General features: G+C 45.8%; 1 long non-coding RNA gene across 1 annotated transcript; it reads left to right on the top strand.

Annotated features, from left to right (window-relative positions):
• Positions 1-3,669: 3,669 nt before the first annotated feature.
• On the top strand, positions 3,670-12,679 carry LOC125323811. The gene is made up of 3 exons (XR_007202653.1): positions 3,670-4,048; positions 11,237-11,435; positions 11,516-12,679. It is a non-coding gene; the product is annotated as an uncharacterized LOC125323811 (long non-coding RNA).
• The last annotated feature ends 13,542 nt before the right edge of the window (positions 12,680-26,221 follow it).

The following is a 26,221-nucleotide window of genomic DNA, read 5'->3' as shown; positions in this document are numbered from 1 at the left end:
AGATGCCAGAGTCTAGAACTGATAACAATGTTGTTCACGCAGCTACTGCCATGGTTGGTGTGAATATATATAAATGTATACCCCTGGCTTCCAACATGAAAATTGGAAATTTGAGCTCCCATCTAATTTTTTATTTTTCACTTATAAGGTCCTCCTCAGTTGCATAGACTTGGCTGTTAAACATCAGGCATCAGGCAATTTATAGTTCTACCACACCAAACAATTCTCTATATAAAAGAAAAGTGCTCATTTTAAATGTGCCTTGTTCCTGCTCAGAAAGTTGTAGCTCCGGGGATGCCTCAAGCTTGTAGGGCTTCCTGAACAGCTACAAATCCATGTGTGTGCACTTTTGTGGGAACTCCAGAAGTTATGTTTGCATTCCCGAGCTGCAGGGATTGCCATTCCCCTCCTGCAGCTGGTGAAAGCCAGGGATGAGCCAAGGATTGCTCTGCAATGACTGACCTAAAACTGCTGCATTCTCCTACAAAACTGCTCCATCCCACCCTGCTGGAATGTAGGTCTGCCCTATCTTCAGAGCCATGTTAGCACTAATTAACTACTTCCAGCATATTAACAGCCTTGGCTATATGTGTCAATACTGGATGGACGCTAATCTAACGAGCTGCTCCGTGTTAATTATGACTTCATTGAGCCAGCCAGTTTGGGAAGAGCAGGAGATCCATTTCCCTCTGTGGGCTCCTTCCCTCCCAGCCTCTCTGCCTGGCAGCCACAGTGACCTTGAGGAGCTGCCGACCTCAGATTCCCGATCCTCTCCGCAGCGTATCCTGATTCCCTGGCTGTTGCTCTAACAAAGGACTCCAGGTCATCACACTCAGACTCCTGGACCTGATCTGGCTTTGCTGCTATTAGGGGCCCACAGACCACTATTTCTGTGTGATGGTGCATGTTCCCAAAATAAATGTCCTTAAATTAGCAGGTTCAGTTACAGGGAGCAGTCTGGCTGAAGCAGCAGAGAACTTGATTTAGGGCAATTTGGACTTTTTTTTTTTTTTTTTTTTTTTTTTTGAGAAACTGTGCTCTTTTGAGGTTAATAATTATCTAATTACTTAGTTAATAATAGATGCCTCTCAACATATTAATGGGATGTCATATAATTTTCAAAAGGACCAGACCCTTTAGCAGATGCAAGCCTTAGTCCAGCAATGTCGTAGCAATAAATTAGCATCTGTTCAAGGGCTGCTGGTTGTATCACAGGGATGCCAACTACAGATTTACTCTCTTTCAGCTCTGCTTCCACATTCAGGGTTTATTTGAGGAGTTTGTTTCCTAGTGACTCTGACAACTCTGCCGTGTTGCTGCTGTGCAAATGGAAGTGCAGTGGCCTACATTTCCCTGGTGATCAGTGAGACAGCCTGACCCACTTGAAACATGTTAACCAGCCCTGCCTCCAGACAGCTGGGAGCACTTGTCCACCACTGGACCTGGGCTGATGCCATGCCTCAAGCTGAAAATTCAGAATTTCTGGCAGTTTTGGAGGATTTGATACAGATAATTTAAGTTGTGCTTGGTGCTTGTTTTCTTCCCCTTGTGCCTGGATGTGTCGTGGTTCAGTGTAATGGCTCAGTCTGTGTTTCATTAAATATTAACAGGGAAAATGATCTGTGCTCGTTTAGAGGGTAATACTGCTGTGCTAATGGAGGGAAAATTGCCTGGAAAGCTGCTGGTAAAGGTGTAGTGGCAACTGGTGCTGAACCCTTGTTCTGAACTGCCCTGCCAGGAGGACGGGACACATGAAGAGGTAAAACACTTACTGCAAAACAAGAAGAAAGATACTCTAAGGAATATTCAGGTACATGCCAAGTAATCTGACAGGCCTTTTCTGCTCTGCAGAGTACAAATGATCCCTCTGACGTGGTTTTCATGCTGAGCCCAGCCAAAGGGCTGCCCTGAAGCCACCTCAGAGCACTGTCCCTCAGCAAACCCTTGTGTTACTGTGACACGTGTGAGCCCAGCCCAGTATCCCACTCCTGGCGCCCACTTCCCCTTGTGGGAAGTGTTGTGGTCTCCCTGTCTGGCAAAGGCACTCGAGCAGCTCAAGAGAAACAGCTGCCACTTGTGTTTGTTCCCTGTGGGCTTCCTTGGCCATGTCCTGCAAGTGCTCCCTGACAATATTATAACAACATATTTTTCAGTTCTGCTTGCAGCTCCCAGAGCATCCGAAGGTCTCCTGGAGCTGTTCCAGGAACAGACCTCCTTTAGCCATTGGTGCAATGCCAGGGAGTCTTGTAATGAGCCCATCCGAGGGAAGGTGGGACAATGTGCATCCGGTGTGATTAATGGCATCCAGGAAGGTGGAGGAGAACGTTTATCCCAGAGCTTCCGACTGTCTGGGCAATAGGAAGATTTGTTGTCAGATGCTTTAGATTTGCTAGCAATTAATATTAACGACATGCTCTTTTGTGCTGCTGGGACATGCTCCCCTTTGTATTTGTGTGTGCTGTAGCACCCAGGCTTCCTGTGGGCTTGATAAACAATAACCTAATCATAAATCACATGATTTGGATTTCTAAAGAGGGTGTTTATGCTGTGACTTCACTGAATCCCACTGTCTCTGCCTGCGAAAAAGCTGGAATGAGTAAGATAAGAACAAGGCTAATGCAGAAGGGTCTGTTTTGATACAGGCACTTAACTCTTGCCAGGCCTTGGCTCTCAGGAGCTGGTACATGTAATTATACGTTCCTTATAAATCAGTAACTTAGCATAAATAGGCTGTAATATATATAAACAGACTCTGATAGGCTTCAAGAAATCCAAAATACAGGATTTGACTGTGAAAAATATTTTGAGAAATGCAGGCCATGCTTGTTTTCTCTTCTGTTTATGTAAAAAACCATAATGCTGAAGTGAATCCTGTGTGGCTCTGATGAGCAGAATGGTTGGGGATGCAGTCATAAATCTCCTGGCCTACAAAAGCAGAGGTTCAGCATCGTCTCCATGGCAACCCATGGAGCAAGAAATGAAATCTGATATGAAGAGTCTCGCTGAGGAGAGCCGTATGCGAGTCACACATTTGCCGAGGCAGAGGGCTGGTGAAGCAGAGAAAATAAGATGCATTTTCTTTTACTTGTTGCTTCATTCTGAGTATTCCTGCTATGAATAAAAGGGGCTGACAAACCAGCCATTATTCCATGGCCTTCAGCTACTCGGAGCCAGGCCAGGGGCCAGTGGAGCGGCCGAGAAACAAGCGCGGGCTCTGCCAGCACTTGAGCTCATAAATGAACTCAGCTCACAGCTGCATCTCCGAGCTGCTTATGTTCCCCTGCTTAATGTCAACCTTGTTTCCCCTTCCAGCAGCATGGAACTTTTGTGTGTGCACAGATAAAACCAGTGAGTGGTCGATAGCTCCTAAGGGGACAGAAATATTCCCGAGCGCTGGAGGGTCATGTTCACCAGAACGGCCAAAAACAGAGAAAGGAAACTTAGTGAAAATCTGAATGACCTCACCCACTTTCTTCCTGCAGAATTCCTGGGAGACAGTAGGCTCTGAAAATCACTTATCAAAACCAGACGTCAGAGAAATAGCCAAGGCATACCCCAGAATTCCTGCGGGAGGACACAAAAGTTCAGGCATTTCTCAGACAACTGAGGTGGATGTCGGCTGCCCTGCTGGGGAGGAGCCCTTCACGTCCTGCAGTGAAACACCTTCCATCCATACGGGAGGGGGGTTTTACCTCCTGCACAGGAAAACATGGAGACTGATCCCACCAGCAGCAAGTGACACAAAAAGAGCCTGGAGTCGCTCTCTTCGCTTATTCCAGTGTGTCAGTGACGCCAAACACGAGCTGACACCAGGGAGTTGTTGGAGGCAGCACAATCCTCCTTTGACGTACCAGCAGCTGCACCATGCTTTGATGTCTCCACAAAACTCTGTGTTTATCAGAACCTTCTCTAATGGTGAAATTTTACTGCCTCCCTGGTACCATCAGCCCCTTGATTCCTTCCCTGCATCCCGTGAGACGATTTTTAAGTTCGTCAGTGCTTTCAGAGCTGCTGCTTAGAAGTGGAAGCCACTGTGATTCATGCAAAGGTACTTCGTTTTCCGAACCAGTTGTACTTTTCCTTTCATGTTTTTGCTGGTTGCTAGGTGTTCTGGGGGTTTTATTTACCCCATCCCTTTGGGTGCTGCAGTGTGAACAGTAATTCCGTATGCCCGGTGGTGTCAGCTCATGATAAATGAGAGCCATTGTCGCTTCTGTAGGAAACAATGACAGCCAAGAGGGACAATTTGCTGCAGCCCACAGGAATGCAAAAATAATATGTCACTGCTCTCCACAGCTGATGAAGACAAACCCTCTGAGCAAGCTCTTTTGAGGGAGAAGAGAATGCTTTTGCCTAAGATTTAAGTCTACTTTTTTTTTTTCTCATATTGGGGTACGTTAAGTAAGAAAACAGCAAATTTACTCAGGATTTCCCCCCCAGACTAAGAGAAAATAGTTGTTCAAGAGGCTGAAGGACAAGTTTTATTAATATATTTCCAGTATATTTCCTGGTACTGTCCACTGGTCTTCCCAATAGATTGTCTCCCTTATTCTTGTTTTTTTAACTCAAAAACACCCCCCTGTACAACATGCTGTGATAATTGTTCATTTCCTCTTGCACACTTTCTCTGGGTAGGTTTTTTAACATAAAGTGGCAGCAGCTCAGCATTATATTTAATCAGATACTTACATAACCCACACAGATCCCCAAAGTGCATTAATTTACTGGGAAGTTTTGCAAAGTCCAGTTTTAGACAAGATGCCTCAAAAGAACAAAATGCCTAAATTAAAATCGATGGGAGACCAAGTTCACAAGATGGAGAGGGTGTTGCCATCACATGTAGTGCCTTTTCAGTGTCATGAGTGCCTGGATCATCTTCACCAGCCAACTCTGAGGCACCACACCAGGATTCCCTGTACTCGGAGCTGTTTGATGACTTCTTTCTGTCAGATCTTTTTATTTTCATTGAGTGTCAGTAAAATCAATTCATTGGTTATTGTGTTTAGTGAGAAATCAGTGCCATTTAGTGTGAACCTGTTATATAATACATTTCTGTATCCTGAGGAGTTTTAGGAAATAAGTGTAATATAAAAGAGATGGGTCTTGTTTTACATCTCTTTTTTAATCAGAGATTTTGTGAGCCCAAGGCTAAAAATCGTGTGGTAAAATCTTTGAAATGTGGCAACATTTTAGGACTTTTGATAGCGGATACTAAACTCAGAAGTTCCCAGTATGTGCAGTTGAGTCTTCAGAGTGTTCGCTGACTTTTTGTGACATTTAGATGCATTGTTAGGAACTCAGGCACGAGGAGTTTCCTCAGGAGCTGTGCTACCAGCGTGTCTGGCTCATTCATCTGCCAGCTAAAAAATCCTGTGAGGCAGCAATAGGAGGATGAAAGCACTGGTTACGTTGTCACAGGTCAGCAGCCCGGCCTACAGCCGCCCAGACAGGCACAGTGGAGAGGTGCCAACAAGACAGACCCTGCTGCCCTTGGCTGCTGATGTGGATCAGAGCAGAGCAGCTGCCCAGAGCGGGCTGTGCCTCAGCTTGCAGCCCTGAGAGGGTGTTTCACTGGAGCAGACTCCACAATCCTGCCCTGGAAGCATCCTTGCACCGGCTAGGAATCTCTGTCCTGGTTTAGGTGATGGGAACAGCAGAATCACAGAATGATTTGGCTTGGCAGAGACCAACCCCTTGCCATGGGCACCTTCCACTATCCCAGGTTGCTCCAAGCCCCATCCAGCCTGGCCTTGGACACTTCCAGGGATCCAGGGGCAGCCACAGCTTCTCTGGGTAACCTGTGCCAGGGCCTCGCCACTCCCACAGGGAAGGATCTTGCATTGAACTCAGTTTACTACTGCTTCAGCTGATCATAAAATGGCAAAACTTGTGGCTGAGGCTTCTGGCAGCTCCTGGCTGCATTGTTTGCTCTGTAACACACTCATCCTTCCCAGGCAGCTCTTGTCAATGGAGTGTCCATGTTTTTTTGAATATAAATATGAGAGGAACTTCAGGGAACATAGATTTATTTATTTTTCTGTCCTTAGAGAGGTGATTCGGGATGGTGGGTAGGGATCAGCTGGACAGACACGTGTGCCTGTTGTCCAGAGCTCAGTCACCAGGAATTCCTTTGGGATCTGTGCTGCTCAGTGTGTCTGGGTCGTGTGTCTGTCATTCTGTGATGTGAGTTACCAATCTGTTTGCACACCTGGACAGGCAGAGTTATGTGAAAAGAAAGCTGGGAGATTCCACAGTGTGCAGGAAACCTCAGTCTAGACAAGCTGAAGGTGGTTCATTATTCAAGGCTGCTGCATTTCTGCTGTGGAATGAAGACAGCAAGTGATTAGCCTTGTTATTATCTCCATAGCACTGATTTAACAGAACTTGTGAGATTTAATCTATCTGGGTGAGCTGGTGAATTTTAGGAACCCCTCACAATTAATCAGCAGCTGTAATTGCAATGTGCAGCCTAAGACTTTGTGTTGCTCTCAGCTGACTGAGACACAGGGATGTGTCTGCTTCCAGTCCAGTGGCAAGTTCATAAATTCCATCCTTCCATAATGCAGGAATTCAGCCAAAATAGCTGCAATATGTGATATTATGGCTTATCACCAGCTTCCAGAGCCAGTCCCAGGCTGGAAATGGTGTCCTGCCCAGACTTTGGGTCACCAAACTGCAGTGCTGAGGCTGCAATTGCAAGGTGTGGGGGCCGTTCCTTGCATCCCATAGAGGAATTTCACATCTCCTCTCTGCAGGACTGCTCGTGAAGGGCAGTGAAGCAGCCTGAGATGGCCCCACTGGAGCATCACACCGTGCTGTCATTTTCCATGGCAGCTGGAGCAGGAATAGCCTCACATTCCCGTGGCATGTGCCATGATCTATGTGCATGGTGGCAGCTGATGCTCAGCACCTTTAGTAAAGCAGCAGCCACTGTGGGGAACAGAACACACTTGAAAATCGAAATAACTTGTAAGGTACTAAGAAGTCTTTTCCAGTCAATCTTTAGTTCCAGGGTGGGGCTGGAGTGAATGAAAGTGCTGCCAGCAGCAGTTGGATCCGGCCGGGTGGCGGCACTTTGTGTTCCAATTGTCTCCGAGGGCCGTGGCTTTCAGCGAGACCCAAGTTAATGAAACTGCAGCGTCAGTGGCTCCAGCCTAACAAAAGGAGTGGAGCCCCAGTTGAACACACATTCCCCCTCTGCCGTAAGTAATGGGGGCAGGACAAAACTGCAGTCTTTGGAAAAGGCCCCAGCCCCGCCGTTGCGTTTCTTTGGCACAGATCAGCAGGGATTAAGCTGTGACCCATGGAAGTTCCTACTAGAACTCCTCTGTGAATACAACTGCTGTCACTGCACATGACAAGGGAAGTGGTTTGTGCAACCACAGAGTGTCTGTGAAACACTGTGGTCAGACCAGGGCTGAAAGTGAGGAATATCTGATATGAAGTGAGTAAACCCCAGACACAGTAACCAAAAGGGTTGAAATTTGCTCTAGGGAATCATCCTGTAGAGTAAGTGCTGGTGTCCTGATCACTGTCCTGACCAAGATTTTATTTAAATGTAACAGTAAGTAAGCAGAGATTCACTGGGAGCTCAGCAGGTGGTCTAGAACCCCTTCATAGTACAGCTCAGGGCAATTGTGCCTGAAGTCTTCTCTCTGCCTCCAATCTCCCTCCAACTCTCCTCAAAAAGAACATTTTTCATTGTGAAACCTATTTGCCAGTATTTGAGAGGAGATGTGAGAGCAATGGGATCATTAAAAAGTCCTAATCTGAATTTGTAGATGCTAAGAAGCAGTGAAGGTACATGGGGAAGGTGAGCATTGCACACAGGTTTGGCACTGATCTCTTTCCCTGCTCCTTCCTCCCTGGAGCAGACTGCCTGGAAACAGCTCTGGACAGTGGAATGTCTCTGAAGATGGGGAGTACAACAGACTGGGCTCAGCTGCTCGAGAATTATTCTTGTGAGAGAACAATACAGAGAAAACACTAAAACATTTATTCACTGCAAATGTCAATTAAACATTAATAAAATGCCAAGGTAGAACGTGGGCAATCCGAGCAGTGTTTATTCTGCTGCTGAGTATCCAAATCAATCTAAAAAAGAACCTTCTCCCACACTGTTTTATTGGGAACTTGTGGACTTGTTCATTTTTAAACCTAAGAATTGGAGTAATCCCAGCCGTACAAAATTACAGAAAAATACCTTTGTTTAAATAATTAATAGTGAATGATTTTCTAATGCTTTTTACATACTTGGGGTGCTTTGCTGAGCTATAAACCTTTTTCATGGAGCAATTGCTACTCCTGTCACTGAAATGGGTCAATACACCGTAGATTTACATGATTTTATAGTAACCTTTCATATAAGCATTGCAAAGGCAACATATCCTGGCAGCGTCACCATGATCTGTATCTCTAGGCAGAGGCTTTTCAAGATTTGGTTCTCCTTATCAGAAAGAGAGGAAGGAACTTGCTAGAACAGAATGATGGGCTTTAGGCATTCAGGTGGGACTGGGGAGATCGCTGATCCCTGCCTCTCAGCTCCCCAGCCACAGGGTGACAGGGAGCCAGGCAGTTTTTAGGAGCATCAGCACTTCCTCTGTAAGGACGCTGCTTTCCTCCTTTGTAGGAATCCTTAAAGCTTCTCATGAATTTAAGGCACCACGATAACTGTGGCAATATTATGGCCAGCCATAATATTTAATTAGCTGTCCTGGGAGTCTGCCGGTGTGGTGAAATGTCATGCAGAGCCCAAATCCAGTCTCAGAGAGAGTCTCTGAAGATGGCAACGCTAAGACACTGCCTTCCCATCTCCTAGGTGACAGGGGCTTGTGTCACTAATTGGTCCCTGAGCCTGCGGCACCCGGGATGACGCGATGGGGCTGGAGCACAGCAATTACAGCTGAAGGGATTTGGTAGAGAATTCGGTGAGAACGAATGTTGGGCGTGTACACAAGGGATTTAATGTGTGTTTGTTCACGCAGACCTGTTGTCTAGCGAGTTACTCCGAAGAGGAGCCTCAGGCTGCAGGATTAATGTAAGAACCATACCGGGTAAATGATGTCTTTTCTGTGACCAAATCACAGGTACAAAACAAATGTTTTGGTGAAGCCCAAACTGCTTAGTTTGTGTGCAGCTTGCTCACACATGCCTGCAACTTTACATGCTGGAGAATGCATCCTTTTGAGGAGGTATTTGCCATCTATCCCACGAATTGCTTTGCTGCTGTCTTGGTAGCAGGTTGTAATTGTGAGTCAGATAATTGAGCTTGAAAAACAGTTTAATCCTATTACAGCACATAAGACACTGCCTTTTTTTGTTTTTCTTTCAATAATGCTGGTTCATGCACTACTCCCAGATATTAAGAAACACGTTGTAAGAAGTCTGTCTCCTCTAAATAAGGCGTGGACCCACAGCAGATACACAAGCATTACATTCTGCAGTCCTTGTCCCTGGGACTCCCAGTTCTCTTCACCTGTGCCTTGGTTCATCACCATTTTCACAGACCATCGTGCAGATAGTTTGCTAAAATATTTGGGTGTGATTTTCCCTCATACACTTAATTTGTAGCAAACACCTGGATTAGAAGCAGCAGGTACCAATAAACCAGTGCATTGTCTTCTCCGTGTGAGACAATGTGTTCAGAAAGAGAGCAGCAGCCCTCATTTGGTTAATGAGGCAGAACTATTATTAGTAGTAATATTAGTAGTAGCAGTAGTATTACTATGTTAACATAATAGCAGTAGCAATAATAACAATTATAACGAAGCAGCTGGCCTTTCAAGAAATGTCTGGGCATGGAGAATTTTTCGAGTGAGAAGCCCTCTGCCTTTAGGGTTGTGGCACAGGGCTCTGCTGTGAATGACCTCGCAGTCCTGCTTGTTGGCTCTGGAGGAACAAGTTTGTGAGCTCATTATTCCATAGCAAAACTCTCCTTAGTACCTGTGGCTGTTTTCTGCTCGCAGAAGTTGGCTGCTCTCCAGCACTGCTGCTCTCCTGTTCTGAGTGACCTTCAAAGGAGCAGCAGTCGAAGTTGGATTGTTCTGGGACAAAGGCTTGTTCCCATGGCCCGGGACTTGGTGTCCATGGGACACTCAGCCTCTCACTGACCTCACTTCCTCCACCTTCCCAGGGGTTTTATAAGCATAACCCAGCAGCAGGGACAATCTGTGGCAGGACAGCCAAATCTGCTGTTGTAACCACCACCACTTTCCGTAGTCCTGTGCTGAAACAGGGACATGCAGGTAATGGATATTTTATTCCAGTACTTTGTGCACATGGAGCAATATATTTCCCTACGTATGTGTCAGGGCTCTAAAGGAGGATCCATTTTTAATGAGCTACACCATGCATAGCTAATGCAGAAGCTTAATTTTAGACACAGATTTTGGTTTTATCTGTTAGGGAACATTGTAAACCCCTGTGGTGAGTTAGGGTGACACAAGGAGGGTGCTGTTCAGTGGTGCCTTGGAACCAGGTAAGAGGCACAGGTGAAGGTGGTCCTGCAGGTGCCTCAGTCCCAGCCTGTGGATATTGCCAAGCACAGCTGGTACATACATAATGTAACAGTCTGTTCCAGCTGACCCATTCCAGAGCCTCTTAAAGGCTCAGTTCCCTGTAGGCAAGGTCTAAAAATAAATCATCTGAGAGGGGTACTAGCTCAGCTAATTAGCCAAGGAGCAGAGTACTCACTGCTGCACTGATAACAGTGTCTGGCTGCCTGGTTCCAGTGCCTGGCACTGCCCACAAGGGTCGGGAAGATCCTGCCCAAAGGTGAACTCCACTGTGCAGCTGCTGTGCTGAAATGAGAAGCTCTCCAGCTTGGGATCCAAGCTCTTTGGCCAAATCCTCAATCCTTAGTGTTCTGGTGGTAGAAAGCTTGCATGAAGCTGGCATGGGGTCCATTTCACTGAAGATCTGTGACCCAAGTCCTGACCTGCCTGTGCAATAATCTAAGTCTGCCATGATCCCATTGCTGTCAGTGCACCCCACAATGATCTGGGCTACAATTAGAAGAGGTCAAACTCTCAGTCAGAGCAGACAGAGAGGCAGAAATGCAATAAGAGGAATTTTTCCCAGCTTCATTTTCTGTTGTATCCCACTTCTTTACCTGTTCTACTCACTGCAAAGTGACAGTTCTTCTTCCATGCTCTGTACTGCCAATTTGGGGTCTAACATAAACTTCTCTTTCTCCTAGTTCTGTTTTGGTTTTAATCTTTTTATTATTATTTTTCAGCAGTCAAGGAGAATTGTCAAGTACTACATTTATGCTGATTGGAAGTGGCAGAGCAGTACCACCAAGGCCTTTGTGCCCCAGGAAATCACTGAGGTCCTTTATGGCTGCTGAGCATATTCATCTAGAAGCACCTTTTTGCAATGTTCTCCCTCCCCTGCTAGTTGTTTATTCATGCATCGACAATGACGAGCACTTGAAGGTGAGCTTACTCTTGCACTTGTAGTATATTAAAATTAAAGAGCTGTGCTTCCAAGAACTGCACTCTCCTTCCCCAAACAGAAAAAGAAAAGCCAGACCTGAGCAAAGTGCACCAGGAGATATGATATGAACGTCATTCAGCTCCCGTAATTAAATACAGAGATCCACAGGATCAAAGGGCACCTGGGTAAGTGAAAAGAAAAGCCTGTATGCAATGGATCCATCTCTGGAGCAGCTTCTTATGGATTAGAATGATGTGAAGCCTTATCAGTCAAAGCAAAGGTGAATACGGCTGGGATTTAACTGTTTTGGGCAGAGTGCACTTCTGGTTTGAATTCAACATAAAAGCTGAACCAGACTGTCACCAGTGAAATGGGGAGGTAGCTGTCCTGGACCTGAAAGGAAATGACCGTCAGTGTCAGTGAGAGTCTTTTTGTTAGCAGCAAGTGACACTGGGGTGGAGTTGTGTCCCCAGGATGTGTGTCTGAGCCAGGCAGGAGAACCTCTGGATGCTCCTGGCACAGTGCAGCAGGGAGGCAAGCCCGGGAGGGGAATGCTGGAGGGGCAGGGGCAGGCACAGCCGGTGGTGAATCGGGAACTCTGGGCAGCAGTGGAGCCAATTCAAGCGGGAGTGACACGTGCAGGGGATGACAGCACATTCCTTGAAGTGCTGGGGCAGAGACACTGAGAAAACCCAAACCTGGAACAGGTGGGAGTGACTCACGTGGAATTTGTGGAACACATGGAACAGCTGAAGCTGTTTGGACTTTTGCAGAGTTGGTCCAATTTAGCATGAGCCATTTTCCAGGACACCAGTGAGAGCATCTCTGCTTGCCCAAGGAGTGTTTTTCATTGCAGGAAGGGGTTGTTCCCTCTCTTGAGATTCCCACAATGCCAGCCCGAGTTCGAGGCACTCCAGCATCCGTGAGGGTAAGGCAGGGCTCTTGAGCATCATGGAGAACAGGATCTGAGGCCGATGAGCAGAGTTTAGAGGAACAACACACACTTGACTTTGTTATTATAAATTATCCCACATCCTTCCTACCATACCGCTTGGAGCCATCCTGATACATCTGCAGGGTAAATACATGTCCATAAGAATCGAGTGCTTCTGCCCTGCTCTGTTAAGCCCTCCACTGGTTCAGAAGTCACTGGGGGTAAGTAATAGCTCCTGGAGCCAGGCGAGATGATTGTATCCTCATTTCCATTTCAATGTCTGCACTGCTCTTCCAGTTCACAGCTCTTCCGTGGCAGTGTTGATGATACCTGGGGACCGGGAACAAAGCAGGGATCTGAAGGCGTAGGTCTGTGTGCTGAGCTCTTTCTGCAGCAATTAAAAAATCACATCACTTTGAATGACATGGGACCCTTGAAAACCTTCTCTTCAGAGCTGTGAAACTTCAGAGGAGTTCAGCACTGCCAGTCCTGCTGTCTTGCCCTGCTCTCCAATTTCCATGTACACTTTATTACTTGGAATAAAACATGTGTGTGCAGTGTCTCCATGGTCCAGCCTCTGGTGCTACTGCAGAGGAGGCTCTGACTTGACCAGGGTGTGAATAGTCTGGTAGATTTGTGCTGAATCTCAGTCTTAATAATATCAGAATACATATATAGATATATATAATATCAGTTAGTAATGAGCAGAGATTCCCATGGAAGGAGTGGGAATGCTAAGACTGGCAAAATTTTATGGAATTGAGATGATAAATTGATCACTAGGGATTGCTGCTAACTTAAAGCAAATTATTTTCAACACTTGGCTAGGCCTTTGCTAGGCTTAAAGGAGCTGTGTGTTATGATGTCCCAACATCCATAACCCTCAAAGCCTAAGGAGCAGTGGTGCTCTCTCTGATGAGTGAGGGCTCATTTCATCCCTGGATGTGCTGCAGAGCCTGTGCTGCCGTGGGACTCCCTCTAGAACTCAGAGCAGAAACCCTGCAGATGCTTAACATGCAGATTTCTCTGTGATGACAGGACATCTTAGTGCAATTAGTTTGAAGGGACTAAGGGGGACTTGGGAGGCTCCAAGCAGTCAGGAAAAGGACAGAGAAAATAGGGTGTGGAGACCTCTTAACCATTTTCTCAGTGTTTGGTGCGTGACTGTGGCTGATTTATTGTGGCTGAACTGAAGTGGAAGGTGGAAGACCTCAGAGCTTTGCATGCCAGGTCAGAGTCACAGATACATCCGGGACCACAGAGGACATCCACGTTGTGTGAGTCCAGGACTTGTTCTGACATTAATTTGGAATCACAGAGCCTGTTTTCAATTGCTAGGCTGCTCTTCTCCCAACTTTGCTGTTCCTTAGCATAGCTAGAGCTATTTTTTGCTCAATGGGCTGCCTGGGGGTTAAATATAATTTGCACTCCTGTCTTTCTGTTACTGTAAGAATAACTCAGCCTGCTCCCATAGACAATCCCTGGGTATTAACTGCAGGTTTATTAGCTTGCTCAGAAGTGTTCCTGGTTCGCACAGCTGAGCTGTGACCTCAGGAGAAGATAAATAAATGTTCCCATCCTGGGAACATCAGTGATGGACTTTCAGGCTTAGCAATCCATTTACATTGCTTCTCTCCAGAAGAGGAAAGGCTGGGATTTTGGTTTTGGTTTAGGAAAATCCTTTCTAGCATCACTGGATGTGAGCAGAAGAGCAGGTTGGTGTGAGAACCACAGGGCCTGGCTCTGAGCAGTGTAAAAATACCCAAAAGAGCTTGACATGGCTGAGTGTTTCCTAAACAGAGCTGCAGGAGAGGGGAGCAGCTGGTGGAATTAATTGCCTGTAATTTTCTGGAGGTGATTGCTCTGCTGCAGCCATTCCCACTCAGCTGAGATCAGAAGGTGGGAACAGGTTCTGTTTTTTCACAAAAATTATATCTGATAGAATATCTCAAAAGGAAAAGCCACATGCAGAGACTGTCTTAACATACTGACATGTCCCAAGAAATTCAACTGCTGAAAAAATGTATTATAGAAAGTTCAGGTGCCTGTGCCAATAAATGACACACTCCCAGTGTCTGAGAGTTCCAATTCCCCTTTTCCAGTAGCTTGTGAGTGTCAGATTTGAACTTTTCCAACCAAAGTATCCTGCCCTCAGTGTCAGGCTCAGGCTGAACTTGCTTTTGCCGTGGGTTTTTAACTTTCAACAAAAGCCCTTCAGCTCTTCCTCATAACCAAGTGTGTCCCACGTTACATGATTTGGGTTTTTTATAGGTTGGTTAAACTTTATTGACTTGCTCTTTAGGAAGGTGGTTGCCACAGATATGTGATTTGCCACATCTGTGAAAGTAACCCAAATTTAGACATTATAAAACCTCAGTAACACCACCTTCTGCCAGGGAGAGGCTTGTTGGAGTTTGTCAGGGAAGAGTCTGTGTGGTGAAACAGGCCTTGGATAAGAGTCTCTGAGTGAAACTGGGTTGAACACTGAGCAAGGAATGGCCTGGTCCAGGGGTGACAGATGGCTGGGAAGCCAAACTGAGGCCACAGGGGCATTTCCATGGGGCTGCTGCTCCACAGGCTGCTGAAAGATGTTCCTGAAGGCAGCCAGCAAGGCAAGGCAGCCTGACTCTGACATAGGAGGGAGGAGACAGCACTTTCAGGGATGTATCGGTGCAAGGATGAGGTCTGGTGGAGTGGAATTTAGTAGATCAGCATGAACGAAACAGGTTTCATGGAGCCTGAGTCTGACAAGATAAACAGAGGTAAAGATTGGAAGCCAAATAATGAGGATTGACAGGGAGGGCTAGGAAGCAGCAGGGTATTAGTCATGAGCACCAGGAAAAACAAAACCAACCCAAAAACCAGCACAGAGATGAGAAATCAAGTTAAGAGCAGAAAGCCAGGCATCAAGTAACATGTAGAAAAATGAGGAGAAAACCAAGTGTGTCTACTTGTTGCTATTAGGGATCATTTTTCCTGGAGACAGAAAGAAGGCTGGGGCCCAGTGGGAAAAATAGTGTGTAATAGTTCATAACACAGGGAGGGCTGAATTAAAATTGCACAAGCAACTCTTCATCTGTGGAGGTGGGAGAGCACTGGAAAGTTGCATTAGTCAGAGGAGTGGTTTGGTATTTTTTATTTGTTCTGAGGGGGTTTTTTTGTTTTCAACAAGGAGGGTAAAAAATCACTGCAAAAAATGTAATAGGCTGCATAATGAATGAGTAATGAATTCTCTTCCCCTTGGAACCTCCAAATCTCTAAGGAAGACAAACCTAACAAAGATGTAATCCAGTTTGCCCAGGATTTGTTGCTGGGGAAGGAAATGATGGTGAGGGACGTTGTGGCCTGTGGAAGAGTGGCATTCAGGCAATTACTCCTAATTGTGAAGTCCCTGTTCCTTCAATCCTGACATTTCTACATCCGCTCTGCTTGACCACCACTTGAATGCTGTTCCTTAGAGAGTCAACTTTCCATGAGCACGTGGAACTGCAGGAGGGAACAGAAAGGCTTTCCCTGATTTGGTGGCAGCTGAATCAGTTCCATTGGCTCCTCTCTGCTGCACAAGCCTGGCCTAGCAGCGTGAGCATCATTGGAAAAGCCGGAGGAGGAATCATCTTTGGAGGCCCCAAATCTCTCCTGGAGTTCCAAGGTCATCAGGGACCAGATGATTCTAGAAGGTGCTTTTTATTCTCTGCCTGCTTGCTCCCACTTCCAGCCTTCCCTGTGGGAACTGGCTGCTGAGAGGAAGCTGTTCCTGATCTTCAGACCTCTGCTTGTCCCTGGAGACAAGGGATTTTTCCTGCAGCCCGGACATAGGCAGCAATGATGTGACACAGGAAGGGAGGCAGGGCGAAGAGAAGGAAATCTCATTTTTCCTCCAAATGTGAGAATTATATCGATGCCTTGAAATATGCTGAAATCGATGAAATCATTTGGGAAACCACTGGAATACCTGCTATGGAGGCAGTGCTCTCCTGTGGGCTCTGAGCAATGGCGCAGATGAAACAAAGATCTTTTCTGGAGCTTCACTACAAACCCCGGCGCCTGCTGGTCTCTTGGAAAAGAGTGAGAAGTCCCAGGCTGTGTCCTGGGTGGAGACCTGTTGGCTCTGAGGAGTGGGAAGGAGGCCAGTGGGCTGAGGCCAGCCCCGTGGCCTCTGCTATCTCCTGGCACGGAGGGCTCCGCTCCTCCCAGCCCTGCAGCCGACGCGCGGCTCCCTCGCTGCTCCCAGGGTGTTTGTCTGCAAAATTCACTCAAATCTCGCCTGGATTTTGCGAGATCCCTACTGAACTTGTAGGAAAAGATATACTGGTTTCTGCCAAATCTGGGGGAATATTCTGCAGGGCCCTGCTTGCCCACGGCTGGGACCCTCAGCTGGTGCAAAACCACTCTGAAGTAATGGCAGTAAAAATCTGGGAGATGCCAATCCAGTATGAAAATCCCACTGTCCTGCTTTAGGATGTGCCGTCATTTGGACTGGATTTTAGGGCAAACTTTTAGCATTGGAAAAGCTGAAGAGGTGCATAGAGAAGGGAGGGAGCACTGTGGAGGCTGTGACTGAAGGCCTGTCAAAAGAAGGATCTCAAACACAGATCTGGGTGTGCCCTAGGAATAGCAGTCCTCTGGGATCCCTTTCACTCCCGTTTTCCTCTGGTCCAAGGCACTGGACCAGTGACAGTTTTCTGAAGAGACACTCAGTGAAATGCAGCTGAGATAAGGCAGGCTGTCACCTGGGGGCATCCCTCCCTTTCAGCTCTCCTGGCTTCCAGATAATTCCATTATGTGCACACATGAAAAATGGTTCTGTCCTGAGATGAGGTTACCAAGTCCAGCCAGGACTCTGAATGAATATTTGCAGCTCTTGGAGGGTTCTCCCCATGACAGTGCATTCAAAGCCAATTCAGCACACAAATCTTTTGCAGAACACATAAAAACTGTCTTAAAATCCCTTCTTCACGTGCACCACAACAATTTTATTCCTTTTAAGTTTGGGCAAGGTGTTAATATTCTTGGCTGGCTGGAAACCTAACAAATACCTTTGACTTCTCCCTTGGCTGTGCTTCTTGCTGGATCTGCCAAGCATTCTTTAGATGTCAAGGTCTGGGATTTATATGCTGGAAAGCGCATGATAGTTTGAGGGCACGGAGTTAACCAGTTTTGCACAGAATGTACTGCTTCTGTAAAAGTCATATTTTAGAATGGAATCGATGCCTTATGGAAAATCCTAAGTATGGAAGCAAAGTGAAGCTTTGTGTTTATATATACAGAGTGCCGATACAACCCCAGGCCTGGCTTTGCAGGATTCTCCACCCTCCTGTGCTGCTGTGCTTCAACCACAGCCTGAAGGGTTCATCACAGAGGTGAAGAGCTCCATTCCTATGTCCCATCTCCTAACAAGAGCTTCCTCTTTGGCACGTCGTTTTGTTTTCCACTTCGTGTGAAGATCTGAATTCCAAAAGCCTAAGTGGCCAGATAGCACCGGGCATTTTGCAACATAGACTAGTGGATTTCTCCTTGGCTTCCCGAAGTGCTGTTGATTTCTGGAATTAGGGGAGAAGGTGAACGTCCTCCTCTTGTCTTGCACCGCTCCCTCATTGCACTTCCACCCCATCCCAAACCAGATCCTCCTGTAGAGGAGGTAGATTGGAATCTCGCAAGACCAAAGAAAAAAAGGAAAGTGGGTGAATTTCTAGATTTGCCTTTCAGAGGTCTCAGGTGCATCTTCAAGCATTTTTCAATGGCTAAAAAAGAAAATAAACTTACTTTTCCTTTTTTGTCATGATGTGAACAATTAAAGTATATTAGTCATACCTTTATTTTAGTTTAATTAATGGAGAGATAACAAGATATTTCCAAACAACAGTCCTGGAATGGAAACTGAGATTATGCTTTGCTTTTCTGGGCTGTAGCAAAGATCCGATTGGGAGTTTTGATGAACTTTAGTGCAAAAATACATTGAGTGAATATGGCTTTATTGTGAAAAGCAGATATGGATTACTGCTAGGTAAATTCCATAATGGAAAGTCTCCCTTTTTAGGGGGATGTGGATCCACCCTGAACAGGTCTTTGTTTATTTTTGAGATTGTTTCCTGCTTTTCCTTATCACAAACTTCCAGCTGTGAGTTAAAGAGGCAGCACTGATGTGCTGGACTAAGGGAAGCAAAGAGGCCTTTCCGTCCAGGGAAGGACTTGGACAACTATCCAGGGGTACATAGAGGCAGAGAAGGCTTCTCCAGCTTCCTTCCTTCAGCTATTGACTCCACTGAAACAGAGGGAATAAGAGCAATAACAAACCTGGACTATTTTACTGTCATTTTTAGCCTGGTTTCACATGGAATTACACACCTATGTCTTCCTCTTCCCCAGTATCTTTTGGAGCTGTGGCTGAAGTCAACATCTGAATTTTTATCAATAATTAACTTTTTACATGTTTCCTAAAATGAAACTTGTTTTATACTTCTGTCTGATCCTTTTCCTGTACTAAACTTTTTTTTCCAAGCGTAGTCCTCAAGAACAGGTGCAACATTCCAGCAGCATTCCCAGTAACAACAGAAGTAATGGCATCTTTTTCTTCTGGAGAACGGGGGGAGTGGGACTGGGAGTTGACCCAGATTCTCCCCTTGTCATAATGTCAAAGTCAGTTATGAAGATATCTGAACATGTAAAATTTTAAATTACTCTTCTAAAATCTATAAGGCAAGCCCTGATAAAACACATTTCAGTGACCTTTATGCTAGTAGTGAGTTGGGCTTCCTGTGATAAAATATTTTAGTCTGTCCTAGGACAGAAATGATTTGTAGAAAAGCCTTCTGAGTAAAAACACAAAGCTAATTCCACACTTTTCAGTGTGCTGCTCCTTGGAATGTGAAAAAACCTCAGGCATCATTCTCTGCTCCCCTGACCCGACACCCATCAGTCACAATAAACACTAGAAATGTTGTGAAATAAATAAATAATGACAAATCCCAGTCCTGGGTGTTCTCCCTGCTCTGGGAGATGCGGGATGTCCTTGGCACGTTCCTGCGGTGTGCAGCTTTCCCCTCAGCCAGCACAGAAGGTGCCAGCCTGGTTTTGAGTGGGTCCCTTGAAATCACACTGGAACCCTGCTCCCAAAGACCTGGCAATGTTTGGAGTGTGGATTGGGATGGGCAGGGCCAGCAGTGCCTTGTGGTGACCTGTGGAGCAATGTGGGGACAGCAGCTCCGGGAGCTCGGGCTCATGGAATGACCCTTCCCTTGCACAGCTGCAGCCTTGGCACCCTCCAGGCTGCTGTCACTGGGCACTCCCTGCTCCATGGGAACACTCTGCAGAGAGCAGTTTGCCCATATGGATTCATCTGGACAAAGGAATTTAGAAAAAATTGCTGGATCTGAATCTGGATCTCATTTCCATCTTGGCCTCTTTGGGAACAACTGTTCCGAGAAGGGAAGGCTCCAGGCTGGTTTCCTGTGCCCAGCAGCTCAGGGTTCTAAGTCAGGGAATATTAGCCACTGTGGAAGTGGCAAAACATGGGAGAAAAATAGGTGAGATGAGACCAGACCGCCAAGGGTGAACAGGGATATCCAAAGTTACCCCTATCACCACTGGGTGTTTTTTATAGCTCCCTGTGAATCTCTCATTCTAAAATGCAACAAAAGCACCTGAAGGTCACCAAAAAATCTGCATTTTCACGCTGTATTGCTTTGCTGTTACATTTAACCCTTACTTCCCTTCCCTATTTTGCATTATAAACACAAAACTTTTATTCCAAGTGATAAGTGCACGCTGAGTTCTTCCACCTTAATTGGAAAGATGTTGATGACTTTCCCTGTTTTCACCATGGACCTGATCCAAAGCTCAAGGAAGGAAACTTCCAGCAGGCGTTGGCCTGTGTGTCAAAGACACTTGAATGACTTTCTCTGCGTGGTGGGAAAATAGAATTTTCCATTCTATTATTTTCCTTTTTAAAAGGACATGCAGTATGTACTGGGTTATTTTTTAAATTATTTATACAACTGTATCCTGACAAGCTACGACTTCCTCCCGGATAAACACAGCTCCAGTTTGTTTCTGTAGTGTGGAGCTGTGTTTATAAGGTTGGGGAAGAACCACAACTAGTGTGGGGTGTGCTGTCCCAAAAATCCTCCCCTTTATTTTCTTTACAAACTTTGTGGACATTCTTCTTGTGTGGGTTTCACAGATTCTGGTTCCTTGTATCACAACACCTGTTTTATGTAACCCACATTTGTTTTTATTCAACATTATACCTATGGATTTTGAATAACTATATGAATAAAACAGTGAGTTCCAGGCACTTGAGAGGAAAGGTGCGTCACAAATCTTTACCATTACACGTTTATTTCATCGTGAAATTCTGGCATCAGACTCTCTTGTCATGTATTAAAGGCCACTTTTCCATTCTAGAAAATGGAAAGGTTTCCATTTTAGAGAAGATCAAAGCATTGAGTTGGAAAGTGCTTTGTGGTACCTTGAATGGGACTGAAGGAAAAAAAAATCAAATTTTTCTCTGTCAGGTGCTTAAAAACATTCATCTGAGAAAATCAGTGATCTGTCCCCTGGGTTTGTGCCGTTTTCCATGGGTAGCACAGAGGCTCTAAAAGCACTTGGGAATTGGGCAAACCAGCAAAGGCAGTCTGATTTTACCGGGCCTCTTCTCCCATCAGCTTCCCGCTTTTCAGACTTTCCTATTTTGGAGGTTTTTCCACAAATAAAAGTCTTTTCTACAAAACTGGGTTCCTTGCAAATGCAGAAACCTCTGGATATTTTTTTTTGTGAAATCCAAACCCCAATTTTAGTGGCAAAGGATCCCGTGTGGGTTTGGAGCTGCTGCTTCCCCAGGACCAGAGCACAATATTTACCTGGTGTTATCCAGGTAGGAATAAGTGTGCTGAGTTCATCCCTATGGCTCACAGGGAAAGATCAGTTTGTTTGGCTCTGAAAAATTTACATTTTTCCTCATGAAAATACCCTGGATTTTCCTCATGAAAATACCCAGTCATAACCTCTGAAGATGAGGTGACCACTCGGTTAACTGGAAACAAAGCTGCCTTCCAGGAGACAGGGCTCCTGGAGAGGAAGGATGCAAGAAGCATCACCTGCTGTGTGAGTTTTGCTGGTTTTTTCTCACTTTGTTTTTGTTCCTAGAGGGAGAGTGTGTTAAACAATAGCCTTCTGACTTGTTCTAGGCTTTGGCAGTTTTGGGAATAACATACACGCTGAAAGACAGGAATTTAGACATTGTGACCTCTGGCTAACTATAATACAGATAAAAGTTGAGAGTTTTCCAAGAAAACTAGCCCACAATTAAGATTTAATCCTGCAATTCACCATTCCCCCCTCAGCCATCCACTGATGCTGCTTTGTGATGAAATTTCCAACAGATGGCTGGGATCCTCGAGGCGTGGAGAAACTGTTATTATCGGAATATTAGCAGGCTTTTAAACCTTCCTCCTACCTTAGCTGCTGTGCTAATGAGGCTCCCATCTCCCCTCCAGGGTTTGCTGCAGGGTTTTATCCCGCAAAAGGGACTTTTCAAGGAAGAAGTGAAAATGTTGAAGGAAATGTTGTAGGTACGGCCTTGGAAGAAGATTTCCCTTCATATCCTTTCTGCAAAGGTCTAAATAATGCTCTTGATTTTTTTCTCCTTGTGGAATAACGATGTTTGGGCCTTGAATTGAAGTGTGTAGGAGTAAACTTCGCAAAGCATTTAAATAGTACCACAGCAAGAGGGGGAAAGCAGCATTCTGCAGAAACCTGCTGCTCTAGAACAAGGAGCAGGAGTGTATGGAATACCAGATCCTCTGCCTTGGATTTCAGGCAAGCCACTATTTATAGGGCGATCACTGAAGCTGACTCCAGACTTCACTTATAAATAGCTGAGCCTACATTTCCCTTCTCTGCCAGAATTTTCCCAACTGCAGTTTCATGCTTCCCTTGTCATGCTGAACGTTGCTGGTGGTTTGTGGACACGTGGCTGGGCAGTGGTGGGGGCTGATAAAATTGGATTCACCAGCTTCCTTGTTAGCAAATCCTGCATGGATCTAATCCTGCTTTGGGAGTGATGTGGGAATGTGGGTTCTGTTGCCTGCACACTCTGATGACACTCAAAAGATGAAGCTTGGTACTTCAAAGTCACTCCAGAACATCCGTCTGCTGTATGAAAGTCAGATTTTGGGAAAAGGTGTGTTACTGTGTGGGATTCTGAGGAAATCCTGCAGGCCATGACTTAAGCCCTTAAAATCCACTGTGCTTGGCTGCTTTTGACTTTTTAAAATTTGGCCAAATCCTTTGTAAGGCAGAATCATGGCACTGGGGGCTTTTTGCCCACCAGAGCATGGGAGAGTCACATTCAAATTCCTCATTACTGGGATTCATGTGGAGAGTTCCTCACTAAGGCGGTGACTGGTAAGGGCCAGGACATTTTTAGAATAAGCAGTCCTGCATGGAGGCAGGTGAGAGATCTCTGCTAAATGAGGAAAGGGGAATCTTCTTACAGCTTCCCACAGAATTAAAAGTTGCCAGCTTGTGCTTGCAGACCTGCACCTGAGCAACAGCCCCTGTGTGGAGAGTGTCCAGGATCCAACGTGGAAGTTGTGAGCATGGGAGGGAGCAACTCCAGCCTGGAGCTCCGAATGATAGAGCAGCCTCTTTCTTCTGGTAAATAATTCCTGTTAATGTGTCTCTCTGAGGATCATTTCATCCATCTGTGTGGCAGCATTAAGGCAGGGAGAGCAGATGACTGCACCTGGATGAGGCTCCACTGATGTCAGACATATCCCTGTACATGGTCCAGCTGCATGGAACTGAACAAGGAATCACAGCCTCAGCAGTTAAAGCCCAGCATTACCAGAGCAAGGTAATCACCACAGAAAGCATTTAAAAATTTGTTTATGCTGATGGGTTCTTCGAGTATGTGCTGATGTCTTAAGCTGACCTGAAAGCTTCAGTTCCTGTAGGAAAAGTAAGCAGGTTGTCAGAAAAATGAATAAAGTCTAGGAGAGGGCTAAGAATTTAACTTGTTTTCCCTGCAGTAGTTAATGGACCAGCTGCAACTGGCAACTTTGTTTTGTCAAATTACACGGGCTGATGTGTGTTTTTCATAGAATCATGGAATGGTTTGGGTTGGAAGGGACCTTAAAACCCATCCAGTCCCACCCCCTGCCATGGCAGGGACACCTTCCACCATCCCAGGGTGCTCCATGCCCCATCCAGCCTGGCCTTGGACATTTCTAGGGATGAGGCAGCCACAGCTTCTCTGGGCAGCCTGTGCCAGGGCCTCACCACCCTCACAGAATTTCTCCCTAAGATCTAATCTAAACCTATTCTCTTTCAGTTTAAAGCCATTAAATTTCTGATCAGGTGCATTTCTGATGCATCCAGAGGAAATGGAGGACTAAAACTATGGTGAAACACAAGGAAAGAGAATAATGTTTGGCAATAAGGGGCAAAGCTTTTTGCAGAGAATTATGCAGGTTTTTGTGGGACAGATAAATGCTGAGGATTTTGGTCTGCTTTCCTCCCCATTTCTCTTTGGGTGAGGAAACCTTGCTGCATCAACACCTTTGAGGCATTGAGCCTCAAACTGCTGCACCACGAAAGGGACTTTGAAGGGCCAAGAAGCTTCCTTTGCAGTTGTGATTGGATTTCTTCCGTATGGAGCCCACAGGACATGAGAGCAGGTCCCAAGCCATTTATTTAGTTTTTTAATGTACTGCCTTGGACACAATGGAAACGTCTGCAGGGGATGTTGTGGTACTCTGGCCCCGAGCCCCTGCCAGCTCTCACTAATGCTTCCTGTCCTTCCACAGGGATTCCTGCCAGGACTCCTCCCGGCCACTGGAGATTGCCATGATGCTGGCAGGGAGAGCAGGAAAGCCATCTTGTCTTCACACTGTCAGCATTTCCACTGCTGACTCCGGTGGTGTGGGAAGGAGACAGCAGCTGGCTGAGGCCAAGGCCAAACTTTTGTAAGTGCCCTGTGCTTGAGTCATTTTCCAGGGTTGGGGATGTTGGGCACGTGGAGAAATAGGCCTGGAGCTCACGGGAACTGATGGTGCAGAGTAAACAGCTGAGAATGGATACTCTGGGAACAGGGTAGGCAACAGAGAGTTGGGGAGCACTTACAAAAATAAGACTTCCTCAACAAAAGAGTATTGCCAGACCTCTGAGGTGCAACCTGAGCGTAGAGTTACAGTGATCTGCATGTCCTTGCTGCTTGTTTCTCCCAGTAGATCCCCCTCCTGTGTCACACGCACCTTTCCCTGTGGCTACTGCATGGGCATACCTGGATGAGTGTTTACTCCCTGATGCAGAATTTTGGGTTGGTCAGCCTCCTGAGCTGGTTGTAGAGAGAAGGCAAACTAAGGATTGAGGATCAGACACATCTATGTTTTCAGTGACTGTTGGGAAACAGAAATATCCCAGTAAATCCATCCCGGGAAATGCATTGCTACAAAGTGTTCCTGAAGGTAAGGGTGTAACCCTGAGCTGGGTGTAACCACGGTGCTGAGGAGAAAGAGGGTTCTGTGGGGAAATGTTTGTGAAGAGGAAGAGACAGAGGGTTCTGTGAGGAAATGTTTGTAAGAGGAGCCATCCTGCTTCCAGACACGCTATGCACACAATGAGGGAGCTGAGTTTTCCCTCTGGGCAGATTCTTGCCCATCTTTGATTTTCTTCTCAAGAGCTTGGCCAAGTCTGCCACGAGACAAAAGACAAAGCTCCAGTCTGGATTTGTGCCTTGGAGCCCCACTGTGTGTCTGCAACCAGGAGTTGCAGTTGGAGGAAAGGTGTGTCTGGTGAGGGGAATGGATCTCAGTCACGCTGGGAACCTGCGGAACTGGAACTGTCTGATAACAGGAGGCTCTTCCAGTCTAATGGAACAGTGAGGGCGTTTTTTATTATAGTGTGAGTTTCTTGGTGTGCATTTTTATTGTGTTCTTGGAAATTGCCACCATCCTTCAGTAGATTTTTTTGAGTTTTAGTACTGCCTTAACAATTGTGGCTCTTAATATCTCATCTAGATGTGTTGCTTTTGTATCTGCTTGGAAGTACCCTTATACAAATTCAAATGTGGGCCTTGAGGACATGGTTTAGTGGTGGCCTTGGCAGTGCTGGGTTAATGGTTGGACTCAAGGATCTTACAGGATTTTTCTGACCTAAACCATTCTATGATTCCAATTTTGATTCATTTTATTTTGAACAATGCATTCAGTTATTTGAACTAGGATTTATTTTTAAATTATCTTTCAGAGAGGTTGGAATGTGATTACCTGTACATACCTGTGCCGTGTTTTCCCCTTGCTGAAGGTGTCAATATGCACATGGATCTGTTTCTGTGGGATGAGCATCAAACAATAATATTGAGTGTGATGCCTGGTAGATTTTCAAAAGGAAAAAACCCGAAGATTAAATGTTGCTTCAATGGTGAAGAAATCCTATGTTTGCCTGGGCAAAATGTGTGAGGGGAAAAGCGTTGGGCTTCAGAGTCAAACTAACTACAAAGTAACGGGGCTGAAGGGGAGTGACTTTGCCCAACATTGTTGCTGCCCCTTTCCACTTCATTTAATAACAGTTTCTGTCATGGCCATTCATTCCAGTTCTTTCATTTGGTTAAAGGAGCAGGAATGTGGACGTCAGTGGGAACAACCTGTTTGTCTGACTGGCTTTACTCGCTGACGTTAGGAAGTGCTGCTAGTTTACCTTGTGAGTATTCCCTGCTGAATTGTCACCAGGCTGTAGGCTTTGTTCGTGCTGAAAATACAAACAAATCGGTGCCATAGTTTTTAAAATTAACTGAGCATGCTCTCTGTCAAATTGGAGATGCTGCTGTGAAGTATCAGCAGCAAAACCTTT

This window comes from Corvus hawaiiensis, chromosome 3 (assembly GCF_020740725.1).
Source record: "Corvus hawaiiensis isolate bCorHaw1 chromosome 3, bCorHaw1.pri.cur, whole genome shotgun sequence".
NCBI lineage: Eukaryota > Metazoa > Chordata > Aves > Passeriformes > Corvidae > Corvus > Corvus hawaiiensis.
This window is presented reverse-complemented; position numbering and strand designations above follow the sequence as displayed.